Source organism: Danio rerio, chromosome 9, assembly GCF_049306965.1.
Source record: "Danio rerio strain Tuebingen ecotype United States chromosome 9, GRCz12tu, whole genome shotgun sequence".
NCBI classification, from domain to species: Eukaryota; Metazoa; Chordata; class Actinopteri; order Cypriniformes; family Danionidae; genus Danio; species Danio rerio.
Genome location: NC_133184.1, coordinates 33,119,072 through 33,138,442, shown reverse-complemented (window position 1 = coordinate 33,138,442; position 19,371 = coordinate 33,119,072). Strand labels below are relative to the sequence as shown.

The 19,371-nt window shown below is 37.5% G+C and overlaps 1 protein-coding gene and 1 long non-coding RNA gene across 11 annotated transcripts in view; one reads left to right on the top strand and one right to left on the bottom strand.

Moving 5' to 3' along the window:
• Positions 1–19,371, bottom strand: part of si:ch211-168k14.2 — a 241,568-nt gene that overhangs the window by 129,657 nt on the left and 92,540 nt on the right. The gene's annotated exons all lie outside the window — the stretch shown is intronic.
• Positions 4,275–7,437, top strand: LOC141376153 (uncharacterized). Its single transcript, XR_012385503.1, has 2 exons — positions 4,275–4,536; positions 4,655–7,437. It is a non-coding gene; the product is annotated as an uncharacterized lncRNA (long non-coding RNA).

The following is a 19,371-nucleotide window of genomic DNA, read 5'->3' as shown; positions in this document are numbered from 1 at the left end:
GAGTTTCATTCAATTATTTGTATTTTTATTACTGCACCTGAAGACTGTTAGACTCTGAAAATGATCATAACACTGTTTATTGCGATTGTATCTTTCTTTTTATTGTATTTATTCTATGCTTGTAGATTTATGCAGACGCACATCACTACAGAATCATCCCAATCAATCTGAATTCATAACCTCTTTCCAAATGGACATCATCGAGTCATCTCTTGGAATTGTATTCATATCACAACATATAATCGCAGGATAACAAAATATCGCAATGATAGATTTTTCCAATATTGTGCAGCCTTAGTATTCACACTTTCAGCTTAGTTCTCATGGCTTATTTGGGCTTATTTGACCCAAGACGAAAAATATGAGCCATTTATCAAGAGTCCAATATCAACAAAGGCACAGATATTAGACAAATGAAATGTTAAACCAAATAAATACACAAAAATTAAAGGTGCAGTAGGTGATTGTTTTCAGAAACATTTTTTGTTGTGCTGGTTGAAATTCTCTTCACATTCCAATAGTAATGAATAAAGTAAATGATCTAAATGTATGTATATGTATTTTTTATTGTGGGAAAGGCGTAAAACTAAAAAATGTTCATCCAATAAAAAATTGTCGGGCCGACAATTCCCATAATTCTGATAAGTAGCCCAAACATTGTCAAAAAATGTAGATTTCTACAACTGCGTACCTCTGTTCATGCAGATCCGCCATTTGTTCACGCAATACTTTTGCACGCTGGAGGAAGGACGACACCATGACTGAAGTATTTCTTTTAGACAGGTAATGTTCTGTTTTAAAACTCTTTTAGTCACCCAAAAGCTTATATAGATTTTGTTGTTATACGAATAGGTTATACGCGCACAGAAGTGTTGTTCAGCCATGGAAATCTTCTGCTGAAAGATTGATGTGACTGTTTTCAATTTCATAAGGGACCATTTACAGCATAAATAATGTAGATTTTTATTTAGTTTAACTACAAAACATATGTAAATATCGCTATTCTGCCTAGCCTGCTTTACTGAGATGAATTTACATTGACTAATTTTTGAACAATGACATCCCTATATTGTTTACTATGCTACTCTGTATATTCGGTCTGAAACAGCATGTAAGTATAGCTTAGTAATAATTGTAATTCCTGCATGCTGGTGGCAAACTACTAAGCATACAGTACAGTAATCGCTTTAAGACTAAGCGCGTGACAAGAGTGAGACCAGCGACTCTTGCATGCATGAAATATTGCACATTATGACAGGTTTTGCTTGCTAACTACACAACTGAAAACGTGCTCGATATAACAGTTTTCCGTTCAGAATTGTAGTATTATAAAGTACTATAACTTTTTGTAACTGGCAAAGGAAATGATCTATTAGGTTGTCTACTGTAATTTTTAAGGTGCACGTTCGTGTTTCAGGAGGCATGGCTGTGGACAGCAGGGCAGGGATTGCGTTTTAAACATGTTATGTTAATTGGTTAGCATTTAGGTAGATCACCTACTGCACCTTTAACTATGCATTTTAGCAATTGTTAGCTCAAGTAGTCTTTAGCGCTGAACCTCATATTCTGCCTCATTCTGTGGTTAAAATTACATCAGATCAACAAGAGGGGTTCAGACAGTGTCTGGTGTCTGAAATATTCTTTGAGCTGGACTCATTTTAAATGACTGGTAGACTGAGATGAAAACATTAAATAAGAATTCCAAACCACCTCCTGACTCAAGCTACAGCTGGCCTGCATTGGCCCAAGGTATTTGGCAAGAGACAATCTACTGAGTTTTGGCTCTGACAGGCCAGATCAAGCCTCAAAAGTGAAACAGGACAGTTACTTAAATCAAATCAATTATTGTGCCAATTGTGAAAAAAATAACTAAACCAACCGTAATAATTTTCAGGAGCTAATTTTGTTACAGTAGTTGATGTATTAGCTTTGTATAAAGTGGTATATACTGTACTGTAAGTAAATGTCTCATAAATTCAGGTGAACAGCAAGGGTCCCAAATACATGACAGCACTGAATTGACAAGCAAGCTGCTGTTAGGTTGTACAAATGACACAACAAAAGCAACAGCAGGGCTGACAGGACTGGATATCCACCCTGAGACGGCTCCTATCACAGACTCTGGCCAGCTCTTGCAAGCCTTCTAGAGTCTATGGCAGCTGGGCATGGTGCCACTGTTACACCAGGTAAACATGTCACAACACCGGCCTCAAAACACAAGTCTTTTTGGCTTTTTTTATTTGCGACTCATGAACATGATCACAGCAGGCTTATTAGAATGAGAGTGGTGAAAAACGAGAGTGCAGGTCATGCAGGCATCGCTGTAATTTCATGACCTGCTATTTAGTAAATGTTTTTAACCAAAGAAAAGAACGGTACACTAATGGCAGGGACAGACTCACAGAAACAACCTAGTGTTGGGTGAGGTTCTAACGATATGATGCACACCACTCACCATGTACAATTCAAATCATGCACTGCATTTTATACCTTTATTTGAAGTTTATTTAAAAGAAATGTATAAAGTCAAATTTGCTTTATGTAAGAGTAAAGTTGAGTAATATTACTTATTCCTGATGTTAACTTTGGAACTTCGTAAACCATAGAATTGTTTCTCTCCTTCTCTGTGCTAAATGTATCCCTGATATAATCTATGCTTATGAAGTGCATACTTTAAAAACATTCACAAAAACAACAGAAGAAGTAATGAGGTTATCAACTAAACACAAAACTCAAAATATCATATAACAAGCTATGACACTTTACAACATAAAAGACAAAACATGATAACGATAATAACGAACAGTCGATAAAACAGTTTAAATACAACTGGGAAACAGTAGAAAACTGCAAAATGCTTCAGTGGATGATTTGAACACCACACAATTCACTATTTTTTAACAAAACTAAATTATTAGATGTACAAATTAAAGTTTTATGTAGTTTTATTTAATTATAAAACTATTTGTATCATTGTGGGTCACCAGTCCAAAACTAAATTAGGTCTAGTGTCTCAGATATCAATTTTATAAAAAAATGTATTGGATGAATGCAATATTGATAGTAAGGCTGTGAAATATGGACACAAAAATTATTTTTCTTCAACTTTCTATTTTTTTCTGGCTTTATTAACATTGAAATATTTGCATGCACAAAACACAAGTCTTAATTCATCAATGAATTAATTCATGCTTATAAATTGCGTGCTTTAAAAAACATTCAAGTACACAACAGTAAAAGTAATGAGGTTCTGACCTGAACACAAAACTCCAGATGTCATATACTGTAGGTTACAGCACTACAACAAAAGCAACAATACATGATAAAACAACAAAATACAAGGGGAAAAAAACTACAAAATGCTTTAGTGTATAATTGGAACACCATATACTGTAGAATTCACTTTTTTTATTTTTTATTTTTGACTGAACTAAACTTTTTAATCTAGAAATTATCATTTTTATGTAGTATTTATTTAATTACAAAACCATTTGTTTCATTGTGGGTCACCAATCCAAAACTAATGTAAGAGTCTCTGTTATCAATTTTATTAAAAATGAAATGGGATGACTTCAATATTGATTGTAAGGCTGTGCAATGCGGACAAAAATGTGACAATACTTTTTGAAAGTTTATATGCATAAATATTTTTAAAAATAGTTTTTAAAAATTTGTATGCAAATTATTTTTGCATGATGACCACTAAATACCTTTTTTTCTTTTTAAGTTATTGTTATATGATAGTAATTATTACAGTATATATACACACTGCTGTATACAGGTTATATATAAAACTAATAAATTTAATAACTAAAAACAAAGCATGTCTTAAAGATGTTACTTTTGTTATCTACATTTTCATGTCTCTTTTAATTTTTCTATTCCAATATCCATATATCCAAAGACATGATATCAAAAGTTGGCTTTTTTATGACTTCTGTTCCAGTTTGACATGCTAACACCCATGGAGGCCATGCCAAATGTGCCTAGAAATAACACCGGGCCTCCCTACTGTCTCTGAGATTGCCCACCTAGGAGAGTGGCACACACCATGGCGCACGCAAAAACCCTAGTGGATTAAACTCATGTAGCATTTTTCATAATGCAATGCAGACTCTCGGTTTTCTCCTTTATCTGCCCTCATTGTCCCAGTCTGCTGGATCAGGCAGGCGCAAATAATTGCTCAGGCTGTTTCAGTGCTCTCTTCCAGACGGGCATATCCGAAACATGAGTCATTAATAACAATGACACAAAGCTTTACTACATAAACACTTAGTGAATGGCGGGCACTGCGCGCCACACACCTCCAGCACTCCTGTTCCCTGTAATCAGAGCAGTGAGGTAATGAATGTGGAAGATAACCCCTCCACTGGGCTGAAGAGGAGATAAAGTCGAAAGTGATTAAGAAGAGGCGGGAGGTGAAGAGGAGGTGGTTAGAGACGCTGCTATGGGGTCCTGACAAAAGATGCAGGTGTAGCAGTACGGCCTGGACAGGAGCTGGTCTGACAGGTGACCACAAAACTACCCAACAAGCAGGTAATTACCCGTCCAAGGTAATTTACTGGACTAAGTGCCACTTTCGCCGCCCTGTTGGTTTGACTGTGTGCAATTATGCACAGAGGTCTAACAATGGAACATGTGTGCCATTCAAAAGGTGGGCTGAGTCGACCGGCCCAAGACCACCAAAGACACATGTCAACTGTGGACACAAAGAATGACAGAGATACACAAATGTGCTGAATGAAAGGTAAGTGTTGACATCACTTTAATCTGGCAAGAGAAAACTACAGTGCGTTATTTTGACATTTTTAATAATGTCAGTTTAACAATAATTGAAATGCTGGGAAATATGCATCCATAATTTGATGTAATTTTCCATCTATAAGATGACTGACAACTCACAAGTACTGATTATACATGTATAGTCTTGATGTAAGACAATGAGCATTTACTGTTTCTTGTGTCTCTGCTTTTATTTCCCTATAAACAATATATGTTTTCTTAATTAATGTTAACAACAGTTGTCTAAAAAAATCTGTCAACTGCATTAACAAGAAATTATTATCCATTGCTTTCTGAACAAAATAGGAAACATACCATTTACCAGACTGTCCAATACTTAAGCTCACAGTACTTAACTTAATACACTGAATTAGAATGAATATACTTTAAATTTACATTAAAGGCCACATATTTTACATCTTTTGAAGATTAAGAGTCTTTTGAGTCTCCAAAATGTGTCTGTAAAGTTTCATCTCAAAACACATCAGATTATTTATTATTCCTTTCAAAACTTCGGAATTTTCTGCTCTTAACACAATGTAGTTGTTTTTGCTGCCTGTGCCTTTAATTGCTGCCCACTGTGCCCATGTGCCACCTGTCAGACCGTGCCTCAATCTCTGTCTCAGCTGTGTCAGATAAACAGCACAGTGACAGACATGAAGGACATCTTCATATCCACTGCTGTATGCATATCCGTTATGTTAATGTACAAAATAAACCATATTTAAAGTCCACAAACTGAACCGTCTTTTTTTATAAAAGTACTGGCATGCGACTGTGGTGATAAATACGGCAAAGGTGCTGTAATTCATTACAAACATGCACTGTAATGTTTTAAACTTGTAAAACTCATTCTTGATCACATTTGATGATGATTGATGATCAAAGCAAGCTCAACAGATCTTTTTTAATCTCAGTTGCTTTGTGCACGTCCTGTCTTATTGATATGATTATACGTGCTACTACAGAGACATGTTAATACGAGGCTGTTAATCAATTCCGTGGGCAGGGAAACTGCTTCACGCTTCGGTCGGCCTCAAAATGGGAGGGATTTGGATCCTATTTTAACATCAGAAAATTTAAAAAAAGACCTTTTGTCTTTATATCACTTCAACATGACTGTGGACACATTATACCTACACAAAGTTCTGTTCAAACTGCTTACAAAAGATGATTTTTACCATATAGGTGTCATTTAATAATTACAATAATAAATGAATGCATACAGTGCTTAATTTGTGTATTGCGAGCTCCCGCAACAGATCAGGGTAACGGATTCAGCATGTTACCCGAGGATGTAACACGGGGCAGTGGATAGCAGAGGGTTGTCGCGGACAAAAGTCAAGAGGGTTGAGAAGTCGTGGAAGAAAGTGAAAGTGAAAGTGAACAGTGAATGGGGGAGGAGGGCGATTGGATAGGATCGGTAAAATGAGGTGTCGGATAAGATTTCAGAGGTGCCGGATCCAGCGTGTTCCAGTACAAATGAAACCCTGAATGTATACATATACAACGTAAACATATAAAATACAATTATAATGTATACTCTGCAGCAACTGTCCACTCTATAATTACACATATGTTGCTGCATCTGTCAATTATAGATTTCTAAAACACTCAGTGCATTTCTTTTTAATTCCAACCAAGACACAATCAATCAATCAATCAATCAAAGAGTTTTTCTTTAAAACCTACATTAATTTCTTGTTAATGTAATTGATTCAAATAACACATTTAAAATCACTCCCAATGGCACAGCGAGTACAAATCAAAAAAGCTTGTGTGAAATAACGCACCTCCCTGCCCATACAATCATTTCAGCAATAATGTAATATTGAAAAATAAAAGGCCCTAATAAATGAGTTGGAGTTTTCCGCTTCCTGACGTAGTCTCTACCCTGTGTGCGGAGACATCATTATGCTGAGACAAATGAGCGTGTGTATGTGTACTCGGGTGCGTGTGTATGTGTGTGTTTGTGTGGATGAGAGTCTTAAGAGCTCACTCAGAATTCACATCCATCTAGACGAGCGGCGGGCTGATAATAAACGCCCCTCAGCCTGATGATGGCTTAATTACCAGTGTAAAGAAAGTGTTTAATCTCTGACCCGTTTCATGTTCTCGCCACTCTCTTTCTCCGGGAGTGTGTGTGCGTGTGTAAAAGACACTGCTGCGTCCCACTCGTAGAGAGACCCCTGCCGTCTGCCAGGGGCCTGTAGGGTGCAATTAGAAACCACTAAATGAAGTTGAGTATACGGTTTCATTTTTCGCTTTCTCTATCTCCACCCCCTCCTCCTCTTCATCCTGCGTAATTAACATGGAAAACTATGCGTTGTGCCAAAGACAAAGTCTAGAATCTCAAAACAGCAGCTACTGATAAGGAAAAAAAATCTATTTCATTGTTACATTCAAAGTACATTATTATAATTTTATGTGCATTGTCAGAAAAAAAAATACCTTTGTTGTTTTGTACCTTTAGGGATATAACAGCTAGTCACCCTCATTTTGTGTGTGTGCTATTGAAAAGAAAGTGCACAGAATACATCATATACAGTATATTAATCTAAATGCAAGATAAGTAGCCTTGGGATGTTTACTAACTAGAATGCTAATTAGCTATTTCAACCTTATTTTATTTCTCTAAGCGATGAAAAAAGAAAACTTTAAAGTAAAATCAAAGGTGAATAAATTTGTGTGACGTAACTCCTAACAAAATCAGGCCAAAACTTAAGAGTTCGTAGCTTGAAACAGTTTGCTAACTCAGCTGAAAAATTTGTTTTGATTGGTAAATATCTTCAAACTGCCATTTGCAGGTGTACTCTGGGTTTCCTCGGGTTGATTTCCTTTGTTTTGTCCATCGAGATCAGACATCCACACATAAAAAGGAAAACACTAAAGAGTTTCTTAAATGAAATTGTACTGTAATTATCATTGAAAGCATGACACTAGCTATGTTTCCATACAAATACACAAATTAAGATTATGTGCAAAACTGGCTTATCGCATAAAAGATGTGCTAATAAAGCAGCGTTTCCATCCAATGAGTCAAAAAGAACAAAATCGTCACTTCCTGATTAACTGGCACCAAATATCTACAGTAAAACGGAATTTGCTGCAATGAGAAAAGCTGCATGAATCTTTTCTTTATTTAATAAATGACTTGTGCCACAGAAGACAATCCTGACACGCTGTGAACGCCTGGAGGCGTTTGCAGATGCGAGACGTGAATCATAGGTGCTCTTGATTCTCGAGGTCATTAATAATATACTAACACTAATAGTGAAATGGTTAGGGCATTTTAGAATGACCAAAAACAACAGTTCAGATGTTTTACAATGTGCTCAGCCTGCTGGTTTGGTCATCACATAATCTCTTATAAAAAATAAAGAAAAAAAAATCACATGACTTTTAATGCACATACTGGAATTTGTTTGGTAAAAGTGTTTCCATCATAGTTTTTGCACATCTTTTCCTATCCAATAAAAAGTTTATCCTACTCAGTTATGCACATCTGTTTTTTATGTGCACTTTCAAAATAAATTGTGCATAAAATTATGCGCATAAAAAACACGTGAATGGAAGAGGAGCTACTGTTTTTCTTTGCAGTTTAATACTGAAAAGCTGCTTGCTATAATGCAATCAACTGTATAAAGTTCTATATACAAAAATGTAATATGACTTTAATGCTGTTGCAAATTGTACAGCTTGTCTAAATACTCACATTACTATTATAAGCTGCTTTCTTAAAGGTGCAGTAGGTGATCTGCCAAAATGCTAACAGGTTAGCATAATATCTTGAAACAAAGTCCCCTGCTGTCCAAAGCCTTGCCGCCTAAAATCACGAACACACACATTAAAGATGACAGTAGACAACCCACTACTTGTTCATGTCATTGACCAGTTAGAAAATTTTATAATACTTTATTAATGCTACAATTCCGAATGAAAAACTGTATTATATCTAGCATGCTTTCACATGTATAGCAAGCAAAACTTGTCATAATGTGGAAGATTTTATGCATGCAATGTAATGTAATGTAATGTGTATTTATATAGCGCATTTATTGTGTATGGCCATACACCCAAAGCGCTTCACAATAATGAGGGGGGTCTCTTCACACCACCACCAGTGTGCAGCATCCACTTGGATGATGCGACGGCTGCTATAGGACAACGGCGCCAGTGCGCTCACCACACACCAGCTACAGGTGGAGTGGAGGGACAGTGATAGAGCCAGTTCGGTGGAGAGGGGATGATTGGGAGGCCATGATCGTAAGGGCCGATAGAGGGACTTTGGCCAGGACACCGGGGTTACACCCCTGCTCTTTCACGAGAAGTGCCATGGGATTTTTAATGACCACAGAGAGTCAGGACCTCGGTTTAACGTCTCATTCGAAAGACGGCGCCCACTGACAGTGTAGTGTCCCCTTCACTTTTACTGGGGCATTAGGACTCACACAGACCACAGGTTGAGCGCCCCCTGCTGGCCTCACTAACACCACTTCCAACAGCAACCTAGTGTTCCCTAGTGGTCTCCCATCCAGGTACTGACCAGGCTCAGCCCTGCTTAGCTTCAGTGAGTAACCGGTCTTGGGCTGCAGGGTGGTATGGCTGTGGCAAGGATCACTAGTCTCACTTTCTCACATGCTTTGTCCTAAAGAAACAACTGCGGCATGTAGGAATTACACTTATTACTAAGCCATACTTACAAGCTATTTTAGACCAAATATACAGAGTAGCATGATAAAGAATATAGGGGGCGCTTCACAGATTGTCATTGTTCAAAAATGAACCCATTTGAATATAAAACTTTACCTCAGGAAAGCAGACTAGGCGTAATAGCGCTATATAATTATGTTTTGTAGTTAAACTAAATAAAAATCTATATTATCGATGCTGTAAAACACAGGTGTCAAACTCAGTTCCAAAAGGGCCGCAGCTCTGCACAGTTTACTTCCAACCCTATTTAAACACACCTGATCAAACTAATTGAGTCCTTTAGGCTTGTTTGAAACCTACAGGTAAGTGTGTTGGGGCAGGGTTAGAACTAAACTGTGCAGGGCTTCGGCCCTCCAGGAATTGAGTTTGACACCCCTGCTGTAAAAGGACACTTATTAAATTTAAAATATTCACATCAATCGTTCACCAGATTTCAGTGGCTGAACACTTCTGTGCTTATAACCTATACGTAAAACAACACAATCTACATAAGCTTTGCATCAAAGACTATAGTTCAAACAAGACATGTAAATTGAATCTTTTTGAATGGGGAAAAGTGTAACTGTCAATATGAAGAATGAAGCCCCGCCTACTATTACAGGAGTTAATCATCGGTCGCTATAGACTGATGATATTCTGGGCTTGAACCAGACGTGAGTTTCTGCAGATTTTGTTTGATGCAAACATTTAGAAATTGAACAAAAGATACAGTTGTTTTTTAATTGTATTGGTGATTCGTATTATGAAATTTAATTGTAAGCTCGGTAAGTAATTTTGGACAATTTATTGTTTTCTCATTCAAACAGAATGCCTGAGCATACTGCACAAAAGGCCTTTCAAAGATGGCTGCCGAGTAAAATAACTTGCCTTAAAGGGACTTTGTTTGAGTGACTAAAATAATTTTAAAACAGAACATTATCTGTCTAAAAGAAATACTTCAGCCATGGTGTCATCCTTCCTGCAGCGTGCAAATTGAATTTGCGTGAACAGAGGTGTGCAGTTGTACAAATTTGTTGAATTGATTTTGCAGCATGGGCTACTTATCACAATTATGGGAAATGTCGGCCTGACCACTTTTAATTAGATGAACATTTTTTAGTCCTATACTTTACCAAGAATATAAAAATACATACCATGGTGGTAAATGGCCATATTAAAGTATCACCTATTGTAGATCCATTTAGATAGTTTACTTTAATCATTACTATTGGAATGTGAGGAGACTTTCAACCAGCACAACAAAAAATGTTTCTGAAGACAATCACCTACTGCACTTTTAACCTGTTTTTACACTGACGTAATTTTAGTTGCAGGACTATTTCATTTTTTAGAGGAATGCACGTAGCACAAGTTCAACCTTCACTTGTCTAGTTAGAGTGACAAATGACACAGCTCTAATAAACCGACCAGCTCCATTAACAGTCGTCTGAAGGCACACCAAGCATCACTAAATCCCTCCTCCTCAGCTACACAAACAAAGTAAATCCACCTGAAACGGCAGGGAACAGGATGCTGGGCTACTTATAGCAACCCGAGAGTCGCAAACAAGAATGGCAGGAAAGCTGCTCAGGCCCAGACGCTTTGAAGTGCCCTACCGCTAAACTAGTCTGATCGGACAGGCCAGCATCTTTGAAGGCAGGTTATCCTCAACAGCCGCGTGTCCTGTTGTGAACCAATTGTTTCCTCTTTCAATTTGTCTTTATTTTTTTGTTGAAATTGACACTTGGCAATTGTTCTACTGGGTGAGGCCGGCTCTGCTAAAGGCGAGCCTCTGCCGGTGACTGTCCAGTGTTTTCTAGCAGGGAGTCAGGTGCCGGAGCATAAGTAGCGAATCAGTGCAGGTGACACCACTGTGACACTCCAAAGGAATCTCCTGTGGGGTGACCTCCCACTAACTGGCCATTTCCTCTATCCAGCGGGTCATGACCTCTTCGGCATCAGCCAAGTGAAGCCATTAGTCAAGGGAGTGAGGTCATTCTGCAGGAACGCCATACATCACGCTGTATATTAGAGAGGCTATGAGATGTCAGCATTAATCTTCTCATCTCTGTGGTTTTAATGTTGGCCTTTGACTCTGACAAACTCACAGATCATTGAAACGTTACAGGAACTTTCTGTAGGATAGAATGTGAAAGAGTTTTGCACAAAAACGACTGCAAACTTTGGGAGCTTGGGGAATGTGTGACTGGGCTAAAGTGGTTCTTTCATTAAATATATGATATAAAATGGATATTATATGGTATAAAATGGCAAAGGAAGACACGCTTAGCTTGTTGAGTGTGCATCGTGACCCCTTGTGTGCGCAATCTAATGCATGATTTTTAACAAATAATTTACATTTACAGTGTACGGCATATAATAACACACACAAACAACTCTGTCCTCTGACGCTGATAACATTTGCAGAGCATCACCTGTGTAATATGAGAGCAAGGCACAGGAAGTTCCCAGAAAATCTTCAAATCTGAGCATTCACTGAGCTCTTTTGATACAGCATGCCTACTGCTAACTTTCACTTAAACGAAACGCAGTGAAAACAAGTTTACAAAAGAAATTGAGATAACTGAGAGCAGATAAATGTTTTGTCACTCCTAATACTACTGTGACCACCATAATGAGGATTAACTCTTTATTCCTTCATAGGAAATGCAGAGGAAGATCATATGCAGTTTGGTCACAATTTATTTTAAGCTAAAATTCTTATATTAATGATATTTTTAGCATGAAAACTACTAATATGCTGCTTATTAATAGTTAAGGTAGAAGTTGGGTTTATGTGCAGCATTTGGTAGAATTAGGGGTGTAGAATAAGACATGTACTAATAGGGCTGCATGATTAATTTAAAAAAAGATTGCAATCTCGATTCGGCCCCCTCATAATCTTAATCCAACATCTCTACATTTGAGCCAATAATAATCTTAAATTCGAGTGAAGCATAAAGGAGGCTGCAGAAGTCTTCACATTGTTTTTATATACGATGTTAAGCAACATGGACACCTCAAAATGGTGTTAAATAAATGGTGTCATTTCTGTCTTCGAGTAATGATGTATTTGCGGCTGCAAATGACACATGAGCTGACACACTGTTTACTAAATAACGTTCAGTTTGTTGCGCAGAGCAATCGTTTGGGAGCTGTGCGGGAAGTATGATTTGCATGTATGCTTTTTTTTCCCTCAAATTGACAGCAGCCATGACATGAGTGCACTCGACAGTAAAAGTGAAAGTGAAACATGCACATTTAAATGATCATTTCACATTTTTGACTAGAGGTCTGCACCTGATCAGATTTTAGGAGCGGGTGGTCTAACAATATATATATATATATATATATATATATATATATATATATATATATATATATATATATATATATATATATATATGAGAGATTTTGGAAACCAGATCTAAATTTAGCGGGAATGGTCGGGTTGGGTAGAAAACAAAACAAGGCGGGTCGGGCTGCGGGTAAACAAAGACTGAATATATGGCGAAATCGATCGGGTGCGGAATACTCTGTTTCATAGTGAACACAAAGTGGTGTGCATGAAAATAAATGTTTAACAGTGTCAGTACAACTACTCTAGGCTGTATAATGTTAAATATAATGCAAGAGGAAATCTGATAAAAACAAATGTCTCCTTTTACCAGTGAAAAAATGGTCTAAAAATGTTCTCAATGACTATTTTGGAATTATAAATAGTTGTATTGTGATTTCATTATTTTGCTCTGTATTAATGACCAAGAAAAAATTTAAAGTCTAGTCCACCATTGCAAGTCTTTAGCATTTTAACCAACAGTAGACCTACACATGGGCCTAATATTATTAATGTTGTTTTACCATATGTTAGAGAATAACAATAACAATAGCCTACTCATATTAATTTTTATTTTACATCAACAGAATCTCAAGAAAATTGGGCAGCCCTAAATACTAATAAACTGCCAATAATTTAATAATTGACAGGTAACAATCCAGTAGTTAGTAATAGTGAGAATGGGTGCTTAAACTAAAAAGTGTTAACTCAGTTTCTCTTCTTTGTATCCTATTACTCACTTCAATTCAGACATAAATCATATTTGTGTTATTACCATGGCCAATGAAATCAAGGCTCAAACCATCACTGTGATTAATGAAAGCAACTCCCTTTTCCTGTGGGTGAAAAGAGGGCATCCTCGTCCAACTGGCCCATCCTTGCGTACTTTTTCCAAATAAACACAGCAATGTCAACCGTCGAAGCACATTTAGTTTTGACCTAAGGGCCGTAGGATATTCTTAGCTCACTGATCGCGCTCCAAGCACTCATTGAAAGTGCTCTTTCGCCGGGGTGGGGAACGAGTGCGGAGCTGCACGTTGGCCTACCCCGAACAGGAAATTCCACAGCTCTCCCTAGCCTCTGAACACAATACCACTCAAAACACACGAGATGAAGGCAGAAAGCGGGAGCAGGCCAAAAAGTTGTTCTGTCTCTGTAGATATCCCTCTTTCAACCTCTAATCATCCTCCTCAAATAGGGGACGAATATGCATTATGTAACTGAGACAGGAAAGGAAAGCCAAAACACACAGAAACAAAGTGTAAAGAACAATCGAGCTTTGATTCGGGTCGCGGAGATTCGTTCTGCGGGCTGAGTCAGCATGAAAGGGCCGCGGAAAACGCTTTGCCTCTGGGTTGACCACTGATAAGAGCATTTGATGGGATTTGAGAAAATGATAATCCCCGTCCGTGACTATAACCTTTCTCTTTCATTGCGCTCTCGAGAGGGGACGGGCTCACCTTTAAAAGTTAACATTTATGAATACACTGCATTTCCTGCTGTAAGTGCTGGCAAATCAGTTCAATCAATTAATTAATCTGAGAACCCTGTGCAGGGGATGACAGCAGTGTCGCAACAGGACACACGGCTGAATAGGATTAATGGGTTGCTGTTCTTCATCGTTCGGTTCAACTCATATGCATCCGGTCAAATTAAAGTGAATTTGGGTGTCCATTAACTAGCCTCATGATGCTCACAAACTCGCTTTCCGCATATTGACCTAAATGCACAGCGTGTTACGCTACTGTGAAAGGAGAATGGGCGGGCAAGCCAAATGAACAGAGAAGCCTCCGTATTCTGCACTTTTATCAAAGAGTTACTGCTGTGCTCAAGTCAATAGAAAAAGCCCCAAGACTTTTTGCATGGGGTCTACCGCACTTTTAGGGAGCGATCGAATGTAATACGTACAATTACCTGTGTCTTCTGAATGGAGAATTTCAGCAGGCCAGAATTCCCTGCCACTCCCCTTCCCCCACTTTTGATCTTCCTCAATTTGAGCAAATACTCCATTTTCCTGGAATTAACTGATAACACATCCATAGACTGCGAGTGGTCAATCAATACTTGCCATTCACAATGTCAGAAAAAGAGTATAAATCTGCTGACAACTTGCAAAGAAGATCTATGTAGCAAATGTAGATTGCCGCATTGGTAGAACTTGTGTGAAGAGGGTCTGCTTCATTAGATATCAAATTATTCATGGAATGAATAAGCCAGTGTCAGGTGATGAGTGTGGGTGCATTTGTGTACACATCTGGACTTGGGAAGCACACAAGTAATCTCACATGTTATTACTGAACATATATATTGACAATTACTCTGCAAAGCCACAGAATAGTTTCCAAAAATAACTAAAAACCTGTTAAAACTGTCAAGGTCATTAAAAAGTAGTCAGAATTTATTCATCAAAGAGTTTCAATTTTTTATTTTAAAAAAATCCAAGCAAAATTGTTTAATAATTCTAATATTGTAATAAACTTAATGTGTTCAAAGGTAAAATCTGTTTTAAATCATCCACAATCAGTTTACCCACATCTCTGTAAAGGAATTTCAGAATCCTAAAAACCCTGCATGGTGTTGATTTACAGCAATTCTGCTCAGAAAGATTGCCCAAAAATCCTTTAAAGCAATGTGACAAATTTTTCTTCTTCGAACACAGGAATAACTTGTTAACATAAGTCAAAGGCTAGCTAATATATAATGTATTTTCTTTACTAAAATTGCTTGATCGCCCTATACATTTACCCTTATGAAGATAGCGAGCTCCATTAAAGGGAGTTGTTTACCCCAAAATGAAAATGTTCTCACACCTCACTTTATATCTTCACAAATTAGGATATGGAACTGACTTCTATACAAGGTATAAAAAAAACTATAGAAGTCATTGGGGACCATCACCTGCTTATTCCTATATTTGGCAAAAAATAAATAAATAAATAAAATAAAAATGAACTCGCTATCGATAATTATTATTTTTAATAATATATTTAAGAATACTAGGATTCTTTTAACCATTTTATTTTCATTTACCAACATTACTACACATAGATGTAATAGTCAAAAACAAAAATAATTAAACAAAATATGATTTCTTTATAATAAAAAAAACATAAGTATTAAAGAGACTCTTAAACTTGATAAAATGTTACCAAGTGTGTGCAATGGTAAAGGTAGATCAACATCTGTAAGGTGTGAATAATAATGCTACAGTAAACCTCAAACTCTGTAAACAAAACAGATTATGATAATTGAATTAAAGCCTTCAAGTAAAGAAACTAACCATCATTATTAAAATACATATTGCAACATAATAAATTGTTAAGTTGATTGAGTTAATTACCCCTATGCTAAAAACTCAGATAGGGAGCTACTAGCTGGGATGCAAAAAGGCACTCTGGTGATATCCTTGCATCTTTTTTTATTCATAATCGCCTCACTGCTGCTATATGGCACTCATTTTCGCATGTGTTTTTTTTATGACTTGAAGCGACAAGCGCGAGCACGTGGTTTCTTTTACCATTTTCTATGCTGTATCTCATAACTAGGTGCCCATCAACTGTTTTCTCAGAGGATGACAAATGGACAAACTATTGCTGAAGCTCCGATGCAAGTTTATGGAGAAAAGAACTCCAGTGTTTGGGTGTGTTTGTCTGAGGTAATTATTCTGCCGTTATTACTAAGATGTGTATATTCCATACAAAGTGTGAAGCAGATTGTTTAGTTTTACTAACATGAATCACGGTGCGTTCCCAGCATTCAGAAAAATTCTGATGTTTTTTCACGTGTGTGTTATGCAAATCGTGCACCTCTGTTGAAAATGCTCAGCAACCCCATTTTAATAAAACTATGGCCTTCAAATGGAAACTTCATGCCAAACTTTTTTCTTTTTATCGTTATTGACAATGGTGTACAGCAGGGGTCACCAATCTCGGTGCCCTGCAGGGTTTAGCTCCAACTTGCCTCAACACACCTGCCTGGGTGTTTCAAGAACATCCTAAGATCTTGATTAGCTTGTTCAGATGTGTTTGATTAGGGTTGGAGCTAAAATCTGCGGGACACCAGAACAAGTTTGGTGATCCAGAAACAAGTTTGGTGATTCCTGGTGTATGGTCAATAAATACTGATACTATTTTTATCACCCAACCCTAGTCCACAATAACACAAAGACCTTGAAGATGGTTAATGAAGAAAGAGTATATCTGAAACATTCAGGCAATGATTCCACACAGTCAAAGCGACTAGCTAAGCATCATGGGTCTGATTAGAATTTTGTGTGTTGTCATTCATGGCATTGTTAAATATGAGGAAAATTGCAGACAACTGCACCGTTATGTCGTCCTCCTTTGTGTCTTGTTTAGAGGGATAATGCATATATATATATATATATGATTTAAGGCATGTAGGCTTCCTGTTTCCTAATCATCTTGGTATGGAAAGATCTACCAACGATTCATTGGACAACTTCAGACAGGTTTTGTGGTTTTTCATTTACATATAATTACACTTTAATAGGAGAGTGACAAGTGCAGGGACTGTTATGTGGCAGACAGTACACAGGCTGTACGGGACCCCCTAAGATACAAGATGACAAGACGCAGCACTGGCTCCATCTCCTGCTAATTAAATGAATCAATTAAGAGTCTATTGTTGCAACTGTGTAACTGATGTTCTATAGTGGCAATAACAGTCCCACTGGGAGCCTCTTCACTGCATTAAAACACTGTCCTCTACAACTCCATTTGATATCATTAGAAACACTTATTTGCGTCTAGCTGTCATGGCAGGGGAAGCTGTGAATTATGGAAATATGGGTTGACCGCAACAGAGCCCAGTGTGAGACGGGATAGGTTCACTTCCTGGGTTCCAAGGAGGACTTGCACTCCTAAACTCGGAAGTTCTTCAAAGTTCCCTGATGAAAACACATCCCGCCATCAGCGCATCTGCCGATTAGTCACTAGGTAAGGGTCACTCATTTGCATAACCTCCCTGCTATGCAACTCCGCTTCACGAGGATCAATTATCATATTAAATTTACCCTCCTCAGTTAAACTGATTAAGTTCCAAATTGTTTCCGATGGCCGTCATTAATCCTTAACACAGGCTAAGTGGTTTTGCTACAAATTTGATTGGGTTTGTGTATCAAGGGCCAATTAATGGCATAATAATTCTGAACCCTGTTTAATTTCCAGTGTCAGGATGCAGCATGAACATACACAATCCAATTGCCATTTAGTTAATGTACTATTCAGAACTCTCAGGATGATAATTGAGGTCTGAAGCAATGGCAGATGTGTGAGGTGACATCCATTTACACAAAATGAGCACCAATTTTCTTAGGAATAGCTTGGAACTGAGAGAGAAAAAAGGAGAAAGAGTAACAAAGTCATTCAGTATAGATGGGAGTTTTTTTTTTACAGTAATTCCCTGCAAAATGAAATCCTTTATGAATGTGATTTCGCTTTCTAATGGGGTTTATTTTCACAATTATTTTGTTCGTCCCACTGTATAGAATAGAAATAAAATTTCATACCCACAATTCACAAGCCTCATTTCAGCAAAAGAGGTCAAGGACTTTCCTCGACTGACACGAGCATACAGCAAAATGTGCGGGCTGGTGTCTGAAAGTCTTTGAAAGCCTAAACTGTTTATCTAAACGGCTGAAGCCTGGCAGGACATGAGTGGGCCGCTCTGTCATGGCGTCTGGTCTTGCTGAACTCAGGTAGCCAACGGCAACACAGTAACACTGCCTTAGATCAGTGGATGACTAGAGACTGTTGTCGCAGTCTTGAAGAGTGAAACCTGACGACGGGAGTCAGATCGCTACATAAACACAGCAGAGCCGCTGACCACAGCAACTGGCCTGAAAATAATAAGTAGTCATTTAGCGCACACTTACTGTATACCCAAAGAGATTTACAGTAGGCTCACCACTGGGAAAAACTCCAGCAGCAAGCTCACTCAGCTCATTAAATGCTGTAACTGGAGACTCTGTAGATGTAAAAATGTGATACATAGATTAGATTTTATAAAGATAGATTCAATTACAGAGATCTGAGACTTGCTAAACACTACATCCATTTGATCACTATGGTATTTTACATACGGCCTACTGCACAGCAGCAATAACTGCAACAATAACAAGTCAATCTATACCATTAATGGAAGTTAGCATGTCTGTGTGAATGAATGGTGCAGTCCTGTCTATTATCCCCAATAAAACACAACGTTCACAGTAAGGCCGCACAATATATCGTTTCAGCATCGATACTGCAATGTGATCATTAGTAATAGTTACATCGCAGGATATGCAATGTTGAGTTTGTATTATAATTTATCATTTGCATACGTCATTCAGGTATAAGAAATTGTACCATTTTTGACCATAACTATGTTTAATTTATTATTTTTTTTTTTTCATTTAGTTATTGTACTTGAATACAGTTATGGAATTGTTTGAAAGTGTGGAAGTGATGAAACCCAGATTTTTTCTTGATTTTATTTATAGACAGCTATGCATGAAAAATACTCAACATATGCAAATACAGAAATGCACTGCAAAT